The sequence below is a fragment of the Nicotiana attenuata genome, unplaced genomic scaffold, assembly GCF_001879085.1.
Source record: "Nicotiana attenuata strain UT unplaced genomic scaffold, NIATTr2, whole genome shotgun sequence".
NCBI classification, from domain to species: Eukaryota; Viridiplantae; Streptophyta; class Magnoliopsida; order Solanales; family Solanaceae; genus Nicotiana; species Nicotiana attenuata.
In genome coordinates, this window is record NW_017670348.1 from 416,940 (window position 1) to 432,638 (window position 15,699).

Sequence of the window (15,699 nt, forward strand, 5' to 3'; positions counted from 1 at the left end):
ATACAGAAGATACGATGCGAGATTAAAAGCTAAGTAAGGTAAATGTGAAGAAGGTACGAGATGCTCAAGTGTAGAAGGTTGTGAATAGTCCATACTTCAGATAGAGGGCTAGAAGCGCTGTGATTCAGTATCCAAAAATGATAGTGGTGTCATCACTAGAATATCTTCCACCCTATGGTTCTCACGTACCGAGGTCTATTTAAGAGAGTAAATAAGAGTTAGAGACAGCGTGATGTATCGCTTGAGGTTCCAGAATAACATTAGGAAATCTATGGTGCAAGCAAGTTAAAGGAAGGTTGAGAGTAGTATAAATAAATATGTGTAGGTCGCAAACTAAAGTATGGTAGAATGACAAGGTTTTAGGTAGACATGAGTAAGGATAAGAAAAGGTGGGTGAGAAGGTGACGAGAATAGGTAAGAACTCAGGATTAAGCCCATCAAAACAAGAGGGTTGATGAATTCCGCAAGTTATAGAAAGCTCAATATATCCTGAATAAGCTCAGAGAAGTCTAAGACTATGAGTGATTTGAAGAGATGAAATGTTGCCTTGGTAGTAGAATAAGGGTGTAATTGTGATAGATAAGAGGATGACGTTAAGGCCTTTGCTTGTTTAATGATTCAAAGAAAAGGGATTTCGTGAATTGCACAGGATTAGAATACCCCCATAAGGTGAATCACGTTGGAATGCCATGAAATATGGTTATTGAAGTATAGTATCGCCCCTAGGTGGAACATGCAAATAACTTTAGATGTTCCGTGATGAGACGTAAGCCCTCAACATTAAGGTGAATCAACAATAGATGGATAAAAGTTCCAAAGTATGAGATGAGATTAGGTTTTCATTCTTAAGACGAATAGTAATGAGGAAGCATTAAAGGACTTAGATTATACATATGGGATAAGCATTGAGAGAGTAACCTGGAATTGGGTAGCAGACCTTGTAAATCCCGTTGCTATTACGCAGTATAACTTTGTATGAAATATTGTTCAAGCAAAATCACATTGCTAATCTATCTCACTTTGTGAATTTGGTCATAAACTTGTATGACTTTTTGTTGAAGCTTGATCCGTACATTTTTGTCACGAATAGCGTACGTATGTTTCCCTACTTCGATCTGTTGTTACGTGTTTTATCGCAATTGAAGTGTGTTAGAGGGATTATCAAGAGAATCGGCTCAGGTATGTTAAGGCTATCCCTTCTTTCTTTTTGGCATGATCCAAATGTTACAAATGAAACGAGCAAACGCACAGCTTCCATAAATGACTCTATTCATAGAAATGCTAGAAATGCTTATGTTCTTGATTCCCCATGTGTCCTATTATTGTATCATCTATTCATGGGTCTCAGAAAATACGTAAGTTGATAAAGTTTATTTCATGACATTATTCAAAGGCATAATGGTGTTATGACGTTCCAAGAGATTTTCTTGACGTACTTCTCATACATTTCATTCATTTATACATGTACATTGACCCGTGACCAAACGGCGTTATATACGCATATATATATATATATATATATATATATATATATATATATATATATATATATATGTATGTATGTATGTATGTATGTATATGGGATGTGGGAAAAGGCAAGTCCCGATAAACAGGTTTAGAGTCATCCAAGTAAGCTATCAGCTCTGCGGAAGGTGTTGGTGCCCTCCATTTGCTCCAGAGTTGCTTATTTGGTCAGTATGATTAGGACATGTATTGATTGGTATGGCGGGGCTCTGTCCCGACCTTTATGATATTTATGTACTCTTAGAGGCTTGTAGACAGATGTCATGTATACTGATACTTGTATGGCCTTATCAGCCTATGTTTTGAGTTTACAAAGGATCATGTCGGCATTACAGGCTCGTATGTTACATGTATAAGGTTTTGTATCAGGTTGGGTCATCATATATTGAGTATTCCCTTATGTTTATTCTAGTTAGCCCATGACGACCCGTTTTGGCCCATTTACCAATGATAGTACGATAAGAAAAATATATTATATTGGTACTCGGTTGAGTAAGGCACTGGGTGACCGTCGCGGCCCATCGGTATGGATCGTGACAAAAGTGAGTTATGGTATAGTATGACCTACCTAGATGTAGTAAAACCATAAGCATAGATAACTGAGGCTATAAAGCAATGTATATTAGTATTCGTAAGTTCAACAAATTACCGAGCGAGAAACTTCAGTAAACCTATAGATTCCCAGAGGGATAGCTTGTCATAGTTCTGTATATGTTCACAAAGTGAGGCCTAGAGATTGGCTAAAAGCTGGAGGAAAAAGTGAGGCTGGATGACATAAGGTAGCAACAGTTACGATATTGGATGACTTCCGACCACAAGTCATGGTGTGAGAAAGATGCTTAAAAGGGGGAATGCCCTGGACTTTGGATTTATTCGAAGAATAGCTACTTAGATGGAAAGGACTATATAAAAGTATTCGTTAGAGATATAGGTAATGAGACTGATAAGTGTATCAATCAACATTCGAGGACGAATGTTCCAAAGGGGGGAATGATGTTACACCCCATGCTTTCGTACGTGAGAGTATGTCGTAAGTCGAGTGACGTAAGCTCAGAAAAGAGATTGTCTTTGAAAGTATATAAAGTAAGTTAATCATGTTACATTGGATGTTACAAATACTTAATATCATGAATACTAAGTACCAAGAGTGATTAAAGGCTTAGAAGTTAAACGAATTGAAGAAAATAAGTTTCGTCAAAAGTCGAAATGTTGGGAATGTTATAACATGTACTTTTTGGGTGAGACTAGGGTGCTTAACATGATAAGGAGGTTATGTTATAAGTTATGTTAGTCGTATGATAGTCGTGTGTTATGTTTTGAAGTCAAGCGAGTTGTGCAACAAAAGTTTGCAAAGGTCATCACAAGTTACATTCATAAATGTGTTGAAAATTAAGTCAAATGTAGCTTAGCTTTTATCCCAATATACTTGGAACTACGGGATTATCCACCTACTAAATTGAAGATCTACAAGTCTAGTTTCTAAAGCATTAAACCGTTCATCAATACAGCATCGGAATAGAGATATATTTGCGTTTTTGCGAGACCGCGCAAGCAGCTCCCAATGGGACCCACTTAGGCGGTGGACGACCCTTGAACATTTTAAAGGTTTTGGACGGCTTATTTTTGGTCATTTTCGACCAAGGACAGTTCCCAAACTCTCTCAACACCTCTCTAACAGTTCTCAAGGGTTCCAAGTCGAATCCAAGGGTGTTTTACCTAAACCTAACCTCAAAAGTTAGCCTAAGTGAAGAAGAGAGTCTCTATGGTGTTATGAGGTGATTAAGGGTGCTTGTAAGCTAAGGGAAGCTTTGGTTCGAGTTTTTTCAGATTATTTAAGGTATGTATAACACCAATTTCTTGGTATTAATCTTATCTATGTGTTGGTTAAGCTATTTGGATGAATAATTACAAGATAGAAATTGAAGTCGTATAAGAAATTGTTGTCTCTTATTGGACTATTTTGGAGTTGTGTATATGACTTCATATGGCTGGAAATTGTGGGGAGTAGCTTGGGTATAATGTTCTTATTGTTTTTATGCTTGTCAATATGTTGAATATGTTGATGATGTTGTAAATAGGAGAAGCAGCAACCACAGAATACCTAGAAGTTGTTCATGTCGTTGTCTTACTTATGAGGCTGTTTGATGTTACTTTTATGATGGATAAAAGGTTGGAATGTCATTTCAATATATATATGTTTATATGCTTGACCTATTCATGGTGTTGTATGTACAAGGGATATGGGAAAAAGAGTTGGGATTTGGTTCCAATCCAAGCTTGCCGCTCGTCGTGTTAAATAGCAGTTTTGTGTGTGACGTTTGTGTACTTGTTGTTGCGTAGATTGATTGGTGTTGTTAGGATGTTGGTATATGGTATTGGAGAAGGCCCTTGTCACATGGGAGATGCTACCCAAATTTACATAAACGAGCTACTAGCTAAAGTTACGAACTTAGCCTTTACTCAGCACCGATCTTGAATCTCCTTATGCTATGGTAGACTGAGTTGAGTTGTTTGAAGAGTTGCTTGGAAGCTATTAAGGACTAAATGAGGTTAAGGTATGTTAAGCCTAAACCTTTCCTTCATTTTAACATGATCCAGTAACTACATGTGTTTGATAACGAGACATAAAAAGAAGTTCATATTCCTGAATTTATGTACATTGGCCTAGTCTCATAAGTTACAGCATTCTCCCTTATCGGGACTTCATATTTAGTTTATTTTTGTCTTCTTTTAGCCAAGAGAGCAGAGAGTCTATATATATACAGTTTTATAATATTTTCACCACCATCGAGCTATAATCGATGGACATGCCCTTATTGGGCAACCTCTGATCAGATGGTAAGTTTTATACCGGGCCTGCTGTGGTCGAGCGCCTATGAGTGAGCCAAGAATGGCGGAGATACATAGCCTAGTATGGCCGAGCGCCTACGAGTGAGCCAACTACGGCAGAGCAGTTACAAATACAGAGCCTTATAGGGTTGAACAACTATTTTACTTACTATATTGAGACAGTTGAGTCAGTATCAACAGGTAAGCATATCTTCAGATTATCTTTGACTCCTAGCTACTTTCAGTTATTATATTATCAGTTCAGTTGCAGCTTTCAGTTATTCTATTTTCTTACATACTCGGTACATTATTTTGTACTAATGTTCCTTTTGCCGCGGACGTCGCATTTCATGCCTGCACGTCCTGATAGACAGTTGGACAGACCCTCCCAGCAGATAGAGTCAAATATCAGCTTGGTTGGTAAGCTCCACTTCTTCGGAGTTACCAGGTCTAGACCTTGGAGTTTATTTTATATATACAGGTTTGATGGGTAGTTCAAGGCCCTGTCCCGACCATGATACAGTTCAATTATCTCTAGAGGCTTGTAGATGAGTCCTGTATATTTTGTATATCAGTAGATATTCATGGCGGCTTCGTCAGCCTGCACATTTATATGTATCATCTTTTGGATATGTTTATCCCTCATATGAGAGAGACGTTATTTTCAGATGATTCAGAATATGGCCTCATCGGCCTAAGTTGAGGGTTATCCCTCCAGAGTTTACAGTTACAGGGTGATACGCTCGGGCCGAGTATGGCACCGGGTGCCGGCCACGCTTCTTCAGGTTTGGGGCGTGAGACGTTTCTAGGGAGCTGTTGATATGAATTAATAGTCATATTGTTGACCGAGGTAGAAGCGAATTGCAAGACAATCTGCAACTTGATTGCCTTCTTTAAAACAATGATTCACCCTCATATTAACTTGTTGTATGATATTTAGCATTCTATGAATCACTTGCTTGATTTTCAGATTGTCGGTGTGCCTATTTATCAACATATTTTTAATAACTGTAGAGTCGAGTTCGAGAACAAAATTAGTGTATCTTTATAGTTTGCACCATTTTACTCCAAACTCTACAGCAAGTGCTTCCGCAATATTGTCATTGTCACATTGTACAGTCATCGAGAATGCCATGATTAGATCACCATGGCTATCTCTTACAATACCTCTATTCCATCTTTGTTGCATTGTTTGAAGTAGTTGTCGTCGGTGTTAACTTTGATTCTTCCATGATGTGGTGTCGACCATAGAACTTGTTTCCAAATTTGAATTGGTTTTAGTCTTTCAATTCTTTGACGGAGTGCTGGCCAAAGGTACTGGTTGCCCCAATTTGGTATAAATTTAAAGATGACAGCCTTGATATTCCATATTACTTGATGCACCATTATGTTGAGTTGGAACTCTTTCTAGTTACCATATTCGCACGATGTCCACTGCTCCAAAACCCCCCAACATATTATTATTAGAGCTATTTGTAGGATCAAGTTGTGCACCCTATTCTTGGAGCTTGTTTCCCACCACCTTTTGAAGGTGCCCAACACAGGCTCCATTTGATGCTTTATCCCCAGTGGATTGCCAACTGCATTCCATGAGAATTTTTTTGCATCGCTTCCATTGAAAATATGCTCCAATGTTTCAACATGCGACAAAGTAATACAAGAACATCTAGATACAATGTTAGTGCCAAATTTTCTAATAATATCATCGAATGGTAATCTCCTTTTAATTAACCTCCAGGATAGATTTTAAAAGGTAAAGAATTATGCGAAACCTTACTAATAAAATTATTTTTCTGCTTTTTCATTCTCACTGAATGGAAAGCTGAGTTATTATTGAAATGGCCATCCTCGGCTATATTCCAAATTGAGGAGCCGTTGAGATTTCGATTGCCGATATCAACATTGGTAACTGTTTGCAAAAAGTGAGTAGGAATTATGTCTTCTAATTTGTTGGTGTCCCAAGCTCCATCCTGAATAAAGTTGTTAACGAGAAGCTTTAGAGATTTACTAGGTCCTTGAATGACCTTGGCCAATGCATATTTTCCAGTCCAGTTATCGTACCAAAAACTAGAGTTGCCTGCTTTGAATTTTCCAAATAATATTTGGCTTAGCTTTGATCTTTGCTTTCATCAAACTTTTCCAAGTGTGAGAGTCAGAGGAAGTAAGGACTTTGGTTACCGAGTGAACTCTTTTGCAATATTCAGCTTTAAGGAAAGTAGCCCAAAGAGATGGTTGTATCTTGAAACTCTACCATCTTTTCAGTGTGAGAGTCTCATTGATATCTTCCATTCTCCTTAACCCCACTCCACCTTCATACTTAGGTAGAAATAGTCTATTCCAGGCAGTCCACTGATAGTTGTTCTTCCCTTCAGAGGATCTCTAGAAAAAATTATTGAATGTTTTTCCATTAGCTTGATGATGCCTTTAGGAGGATTCATAGCAGATAGTATATGAGTAGGGAGTGTCATGACCCAAAATTCACTAAGGGTCGTGATGGCGCCGGACACCACTGTCAGGCAAGCCAATACTAGTTAACTAGAGATTTCTCGTTTTAAATATTTCTGAAATCACTTCTTTTATACATTTAACCAATAAATAATAAGTTCCACTGAATGAATACTAATATCTTTAACAATTTCAAAATACTGAATAATTCCATAGACATCCCAAAACCCGGTGTCACAAGTGCATGAGCTATCTCTAGGAAACAATATACAACAACTGCCCGGATTACAAATAGGACAGAAAGTAAATATGGAAATCTGAAGAGACTCTGCTTGATGCGGGTCATCTCGAGAAGTGCAGCTCACCTAAGTCTCCGTATCAACCTTGCTGCTACGTCTACTAGGCCGCTAGAGATGCATGTGCCTGTGCAACAAAAATGCACAGCAAGTGTAGCATGAGTACGAAACAACGTGTACTCAGTAAGTATCCCGCCTAATCTCTAAGAAGTAGAGACGAGAGGTCGACTTCGACACTTACTAGTGGTCCAATAATGGTACATCAAAAATATGACAAATCGAGGATTTATATAACGTGATTGTAATTCAATAGAGTGAAGTAAGCAAACAATTCTTTCTTTTTTGCGAAATTCCCAAATTTCCTTTTTCTTTATTTATACATATATTCTCAAGCCGGGAAGAAGCAATATCAACTTCAATAAATTTTAAGGCAAGCAATACAAGCATGCGCAAATCATGCCGAGGACGTACGGCCCGATCCAAAAATATTTAAACTATGCACTGCCAGATGGTCGAATGGCGCGAACCATAGATGCATCTATTTAATCTACCGAGGCGTTCGGCCCGTTCCACAATATATAAACACATTCAAACTGTTGGCCCAAGAACAGGTGAATTTTTGAAGAATGACAAATGAACTCATTCATGGATCAGGTCCATCATGTGAAGCACAATGATAATCAACCTACACATGTGAGATGCACGTGAAGGAGATAAGTCTCATTGATCAAGAAGCAAATATCTCCTGATCTGATCGAAAAGGTTGCATATGGGATAAGCAGAGAAAGTCTCCTTATGTGAAGAGAACACAATCCGGATAAAAGATAGTGTTGGAGTTTGTGTTGTTCAAGGACTCAACTTCGATGGAAGCTCAGCAATTGAGTCTTAATCAAACTCTAATTACTAACTCGTTAAATAAACAGTGATTGTTCTCTTTTACAGGCATTGCACAAACGCAGAAGTTAAACTAAATTGAGAGCAAAAGAGCGAGGCAATTTTGCAAGCAATTTATGTGAGATTTGAGTGTGCATTCCTGAAGCTACTTGGACGAGATAGAAGAATTAATTCCATTGAGTCTTTCTTTTATTCTAGTTCAGTTGTAGTAGGTGATTTAAACGTGTACCTTTCAGCTTTCATAGAAGCAATTGTATTAGGTACTTAAAGTGTTCAAGTTATATGCTAACTTGAAGTTGTCGCAACAGTTGAGGCTGTGTGCTACAACGGGATTAGAGTTAATCCTTAGGTTTACAAATAGTTTTGTAAATTTTGTTTTGACTCAGTGATTTTAGTGGAAGTTTGGGAAAATCCTACTGAGTAGTAGGTCGTGGTTTTTTCACCTTTTGAGCCAGGTGTTTTCCACGTAAAAATCTCTGTGTTCTTTATTTTATGTACTTATTATTCCGCAAACAGTATAGTTAGTATACCTAGAAGAACCGGGTTCTTCAAGAATGAAAATTGGGTAACACACAAATCACCCCCCCCCCCTCTTGTATGGTATTGACGTTTAGAACATCAATTGGTATCAGAGCAGGTTATCCTTGAAGAGGCTAACACCTTAGGAAAAGATCAACATGAGTGCACCACCTGGGAACTGGGAAGGGTAATCCACTGCTAGGCCTCCACTCTTCAATGGTCAGTACTATTCTTGGTGGAAGAACAGGATGAGGGATCACATCATAGGGGAAGACTATGAACTCTGGGACATAGTCACTGATGGTCCCCTAGCAACCACAAAGAAGAATGCTGAAGGAGTTGATGTGCCAAAGACAAGAGCTGATTGCACTGCTGAAGACCTGAAGAAGTGGGAGAAAAATGCCAAGGCCAAGAAATGGCTTGTGTGTGGACTAGGTCCAGATGAGTACAGTAGAATTCAAAGCTGTACCACTGCTAAGAAAATCTGGGATACTTTGCAAGTGGCTCATGAAGGAACACCTCAAGTGAAGAGGTCCAGAGGAACACTGCTGTATTCTCAAATGAGAATTTCACCATGAAGGAAGGAGAAATCATCCAAGAGATGTATACAAGGTTCACCACACCGACAAATGAACTTATGTCTCTTGGAAGGATTATCCTTGAAGAAGACAAAGTTGAGAAGATTTTAACAAGGGTTCTGCCAGTCTCTTGGGAAAGCAAAATTACTGCTATCCAGGAATCAAAGAATATTACTACTCTCAAGCTGGATGAACTAATTGGAAACCTTACTGCCTATGAACTGAGAAGACTAACCATGAAAATGGATGCACCCAAGAAGGAAAGGAGTATGCCTCTCAGAATTGCTGAAGGTTCAGATCTGGAGGATGATGAAATGACTATGATCACAAGAGACTTCAAAAAGTACCGGATGAGAGGAAAGGGATCTTCAAGAGGTACAACCTTCAACAAACCAAGGGCTCCTGAGAAACAGAACAATGAGGGTTGCTACAAGTGTGGCAAGACTGATCACATGATCAAGAATTTTCCTCAATGGGAAATTGAGTGGAAAAAGGAAAGGCCTGAATGAAGGAATAGGTTCAACCAAAAAGGAACAAAGGTTCAACAAAGGCTATGGTTGCTGCCTGGGGAGAAACATCAGACGAGGACTCTAAAGATGAAGCTAGAGATGAACAATTGCTTATGGCCATTGGAGAATCAGATGATGAACAAGAGGTAAGTATTCTTCATCTCAAGGACAAGATTAAATTCCTGTCTAAAGAAAGGCTGTTTGAGCTACTGATAGACTTCATTGATGAATCTAAAATAATTAACAATGAGAAGGAAGAACTGTCTAGGGAATGTGTGATCCTAAAAGCCAGGTGCAAAAATCTAGAGTCTAGGGCTAATGAGAGTGAAAGTAAAAATGCTGAGTTGAAGAACCAGGTTCTTGAACTTAACACTAGTGTCCTAGAACTTAGGTATGAGAACTTAAAACTAAAATTAGGAACAGGAAAGAAGAAAGCTGATCACATACATCTCACCCTAGAAGAAAACTTAGGAAAAATGAAGGATGAGCTGTACAGAAAGGATGAGCAGATAAGAGTACTAAAAGAAGATCTAGGGAAGGTAAAACATGAACTAGACAGAACTTGCAAATGGAACAAGGCTTCTGATGCACTCTCTTGGTTACATGAACATCACAGTAGCAACAAAAGAGGACTTGGTTATGGGACACAAGCACCTAAGTGGGATCCTAAAAGCAAGTACCTCACTCTTCCTGAGAACAAAATCTGCACACACTGTGGCAAGACTGGCCATTACAAAAATGAATGTAATGCAAAAGAAAAGGCCAATCAAAAGAACAAAACTTTTGTTCAAGAAAAAAATAGGCTGCCTGGTTGGGCTAGAAGGAATCTTATTTATCCCTTTGCCTACAGAAAGGGACCCAAACTAGTTTGGGTTCCTAAGACTAACCCNTGGTTTTCAACTGTATTTCCCAAAAGTTCAGTTATTTTTTGTAGTATAGCTTTATTCATAGTAATCTACTGAAGTTTTTTAGCTTATTTGCTAAAACTGAATATGCTTAAGTTTTTTTCATGCTGTTTTGTAGTTGTGTAGTGTGTTTTTTGTAGACTTCATAGTGGTAACTTCATATGTTATCATTTGTCGTCGTCCATTTTCAGCATATTGACGTGGGCGTATATTACTTGCGCAAAAAATATTGCTATCACCTTCCACGTTATACAAAAGCAAAATGTGCAGTAACAGATTTACTTTTCGATCAATATATGACTATCCTGGATAGTGTTCATCTTTCAGAATAAAGGTTGAAGATAATTGAGAAAATGAAGCAAAAGAGAATGCAGATTCTTAAGAGCAAATCAAAGAAAAAGATGATATCCAAAGAACAGTTGAAAATAGAAGAAGAAGATGAAGCGGTTATTAAGCCACTTACGGACTTTTGTTGGTACGAGGAAGAATCAACGAATGAAAAGGTAGCCAACTACGTAAAAGGCCTTGACCTTTCCTGTGGTATCTCATGGGCATCTTGCAAAAAAAGTATTCTTTCCATTTCGACTTAAGCCAAGGGAGGGCCAGATATCTACGCACTACTTTTTTGGATATCTCGACTTTGAAGATAAAATTATATATGTGTATGATTCCATGGGCAGTCTAACATACAAGCGTGCGATTGAACATGTCAAAATTTATGCCCGGTTGATTCCACATTGTCTGAAATGCTTGAATTTTGGGGAACTTAATAAATATTATGGGGACAGTCCTGTGGAAGAATTTAAAATTAAGTGGATGCACACACCGAAACAGATTAACAGGTATGTGTTTCACATATGTTTTATGATGCATCTTATGTTTATTATATTTTGCCCTTGTCTTAACTATTCTTTAATTTCTTTTTGATGTGTTTTTTGCAGTGTTGATTGTGGTATATTTGCTCTTAAGTTTATGGATATGCGGTTGATGAGAGAAGATGTCTTCAATTTTAATCAAAGTCAAACATTGGAATTCAGGACAGAATTGGCTGCCAATCTTTGGGCTCATGGAAATTGGAAAAAAGATAGCGGCTATGAAACTCCAGAAGAACGAGAAGGACATGATTATGGAGATTTTGAAGAGTCTCTGTGTGAATTTTTTGATTAGAGGATTGGTTGGTAGTACATAATTTGGATTAAATAATATATATTAATTATTTTTTTAGTTCACTTTTGTGTCATTTACCAACTACTAGCATTTACTATTTTTTTTATTGCATTTACCAACTACTAGCATTTACCACTTACATCTTTTGCCAACTGCTTATGTTCTTACATTCAATTTCTCTGAACAAAAAACAGAACAAAAAACAGGTAACAATCTCTTCAGCATTTATAGATATTAAATTGAGTAGGAGCATTCTTTGGCTATATTAACAATCTCTTCACTTGAAAATTTCATAGTCATCCATAGACTTCTATCAGATTTCTTTAAATTTGTATTCAAAGAAAAACAAGGAAATGTTGGCTAAGACATGCTTATTGGGTGTAGCAGGGAGTTCGTGTGAAGCAAAGATAGTGAAGGAGAAGTTGAAATACTTCATATGTGAAGGGGATTGGCCAGATCAAATGCTCGAGCACCAGGAAAATTTGCTCTTTTAGGAAAATGAGCAAATTTTCTGGTGCTCGAGTTTTTGATGTGGCCAGTCTCCGTCACATATGAAGTACTTTGGACTTCTCCTTCACTATCTTTGCTTCCCACGAATTCCCAGATGCACACCAGTAAGCATGTCTTGGCCAACATTTTCTTGTTTTTTTCTTATGAAAGTAGATGGTAGTTGCTAAAAAACCAAGAAAACTCTTTGGTGGAAGACATAGTGAAGTTTCATGTAATGTGGTGAAAAAAACCAAGAAGAGCAACTATGACATTACTATGGAGAATATGAAGACACTCTGTGAACTTTTTGAATAGAGAATAACTTGTAAACAAAGAACTAAGTTTTTCTTTTTTTCCAAGGATGTAAGTGAAAAGAAAATTGTATTTTGTGAATATACATTATTTTGTGTGAATTATGTGACTTTGATTGATTCAAATATGTTTATGTCTTTTTTCATGAATGTCAAGTATTTTTTGCTTAAGTTTTGAAATATACTAAGAAACTTCAGCTCCCAAGTGCTGAAGTTTTTGAAAATATACTAAAAAACTTCAGCCTATTGGGCCGAAGTTTTTCGAAAAACCTTTAGGACAAAAACTATTGAATCCAACAAAAAACTTCAGCTGCCAAGTGCTGAAGTTTTTGAAAATATACAAAAAAACTTCAGCACATTGGCCGAAGTTTTTCGAAAAAGCTTTAGGACAAAAATTATTGAATCCAACAAAAAACTTCAGCTGCCAAGTGCTGAAGGTTTTGAAAATTGTGACGACCCAACCCGTCATCTCATGTATTACAGCCCGTTTTCCCCATTTATTGCTCTTTCATATTTTATTATCAGCAACGGGTGAGTTAGAGTTGAATTGAATTGGTTTGGGGTAGGAAATGAGATACTTAGTCTCTTTAAGGAAGGTTTGGTTTGGAAAAGTCAACCGAACGTTGACTTATTAGTTAGAAGGCTCGGATGTGAATTCCGGTGATTCGGTTAGCTTCGGGAGGTGATTTGTGACTTAGGAGTGCGATCGGAATTGAATTTGGAGGTCCGGTGTAGAATTAGGCTTGAATTGGCGAAGGTTGAATTTTGGCGAATTCCGATTGGTAGGTGGGATTTTGATCCGGGGTCGAAATGGAATTTCGAGAGTTGCAGTAGCTTCGCTAGGTGATTTTGGATGTGCGGGTAAAATTTCAGGTCATTTGGACGTCGTTTGGTTGGGTTTTTTATCGAATGCGTAATTCGGAAGTTTTTAAGAAACTTAGGCTTGAATTCGATGTGATTTGATGGTTTTAGCGTTGTTTGATGTGTTTTACGGATGAGAACAAGTTTGAATGAAGTTTTAGGATGTATTGGTATTTTTGGTTGAGGTCCCGAGGGCCTCGGGGTGAATTCGGGTGGTTGAACGAGAGGTTTTGAGGTGTGTTGCAGGTCTGTTGCTGCTGTCATCTGGTATTTCCGCTTCTGCGGAAATGGACCGCAGAAGCGGTTCCGCAGAAGCGGTCCTTGAGGGCTTGGCAATTTCCGCAGAAGCGGACGTGGATCCGCAAATGCGGCGACCGCAGCAGCGGTTTTAGACCGCATAAGCGGTCCGGAGAAATTTAAGTGAGATCGCAGAAGCGATCGTTTGGTCGCATATGCGGTGACCGCAGGTGCGGCATGATAACCGCAGAAGCGGAAAACGGTCTGGGTTTAAGTGAACAGTGTTTTCACGATTTTGAAAGAGAAGAAAAATATTTTGGACTTCGGCTTAGGCGGTTTCTTGGGCTATTTTGAAGAGAATTCGAAGGGACTTCATCGGGTATGAACTATTGGACTCGGATTATGTTTATATAGTGAAAAATCATGGATTGAACACTGAAATTTAAGGGATTAAATGCCAAAAATGGAGGTTAGGGCTTGAAACTTAAGAGAGCTTAAATTGATGATTTGAGGGGTCAAATGGACTCCGATTTTGGTGAATTTTATATGTATGGATTCGTGGCGAGACGATGAATCCGGTGATGTGAATCTCGTAATTTTTCGAGAAGTGGTCCCGGGGCTCGGGTTTTGCCAACTTAGTGAATTTTGGTATTTTTCGAGTCTTTTCGATTGGGTTATGTTTCTTTAGCCTATTATAATGTAGTTGTGGTTTTAATCAGATTCGGCGTGCGAAGAGGTTGATTCGAAAGGCAAAGGCATAGCGAGCTACACTAGTGGCCGGCTTGAGGTGAGTAATAGATGTAGATGATGACCTGAGGGTTTGAAACCCCGGTATATCACATTGTGACGCTATATTGAGGCGAGACACGTACTCTATGACGAGTGCGGGGTCGATTGTGACTGGGGATTGTGACCTAGTCCGTTCCAATTGATGTTCGTACCGTGTTCCTGACTAGAAATTGTTTGGTAATCCTCCTACTTGAATTTTTATGAATTTTGTTTGGGGTCGTTTGTGCCTATCATGTGCATCCTTCTAGGGTTCCTTATCACTGTTTCCTATGATGCTTAGCATATTTCATGATATCAGTCCTGAGCTAGACACTGCCTCGAAATGATTAGTAAACAAATAAAGGTTTATACACTTAGCTCTATAATTCCTAATAATTAGTAAACTAAAAAATAGTAACTAATTTAGTACTCGTCGCCCGGACGTCGGTCGTTCGTCNATGCATATATATATATATATATATATATATATATATATATATATATATATATATATATACATATATATACTGAGTGTGGATCGGGCTGCACGCCGCAGCGAATGTTACGATGATATTGCGCTTGGGCAGTAGGAGCCCCTCCGGAGTCTGAACCCCCACAGTGAGCGCGGGTACCCAAATGGATCGGGCTGCGCGCCGCAGCGGTCATGTGCATTGCATTGCATTCATGCATTTATACCTGTTTGTCTTACTTGTCTTGGTATTGTTGTTGTTCCACTGTTTTATGTGCTGAATCGCTGATTATAGCTTTATATTGTGATATTTCGGAATTTCTTACTTTCAGCCATTATATATGTTTATTACTCACTGAGTTGGAATTACTCACTTTACTCCCTGCACCATGTGTGCAGATTCAGGTGCTCCGGAGACTTAGTGGAGCTGTTTGCTGTTTTCGTGAAGTTTATTTTCAGGAGTTGTTGAGGTAGCTGCCTGACGTCCGCAGGACCCAACTCCTCCCCTTTATTTTATTTATCTTTCCATATCCTAGACTTCTTTATTACTATGGATATATTACTCTGTTACACCTAGAGGCTCTAGACTCGTGACTCCAGATCTATTGGGAAATGTTTGGAATATTCGTTATTATTTTTCGTACTATTTTATTTAGATTCGGATTGGAACCTTGACATTTGCCATCTTAATCGTATTATTTGTTAACGGATTACGTATTTGGATTGAGAGTATTTAATTGGTCGGGCTTGCCTAGCATCAGTGTTGGGCGCCATCACGACCGGGATTGGGGTCGTGACACAGATTGTTTTCAGTGTAGGGCTTTGTGCTCGCTTTCAGGCTAATCCTAAAGAGTCTCACTTGACTGTTGTCAAGAGGATACTAAGATATTTGAAAGGC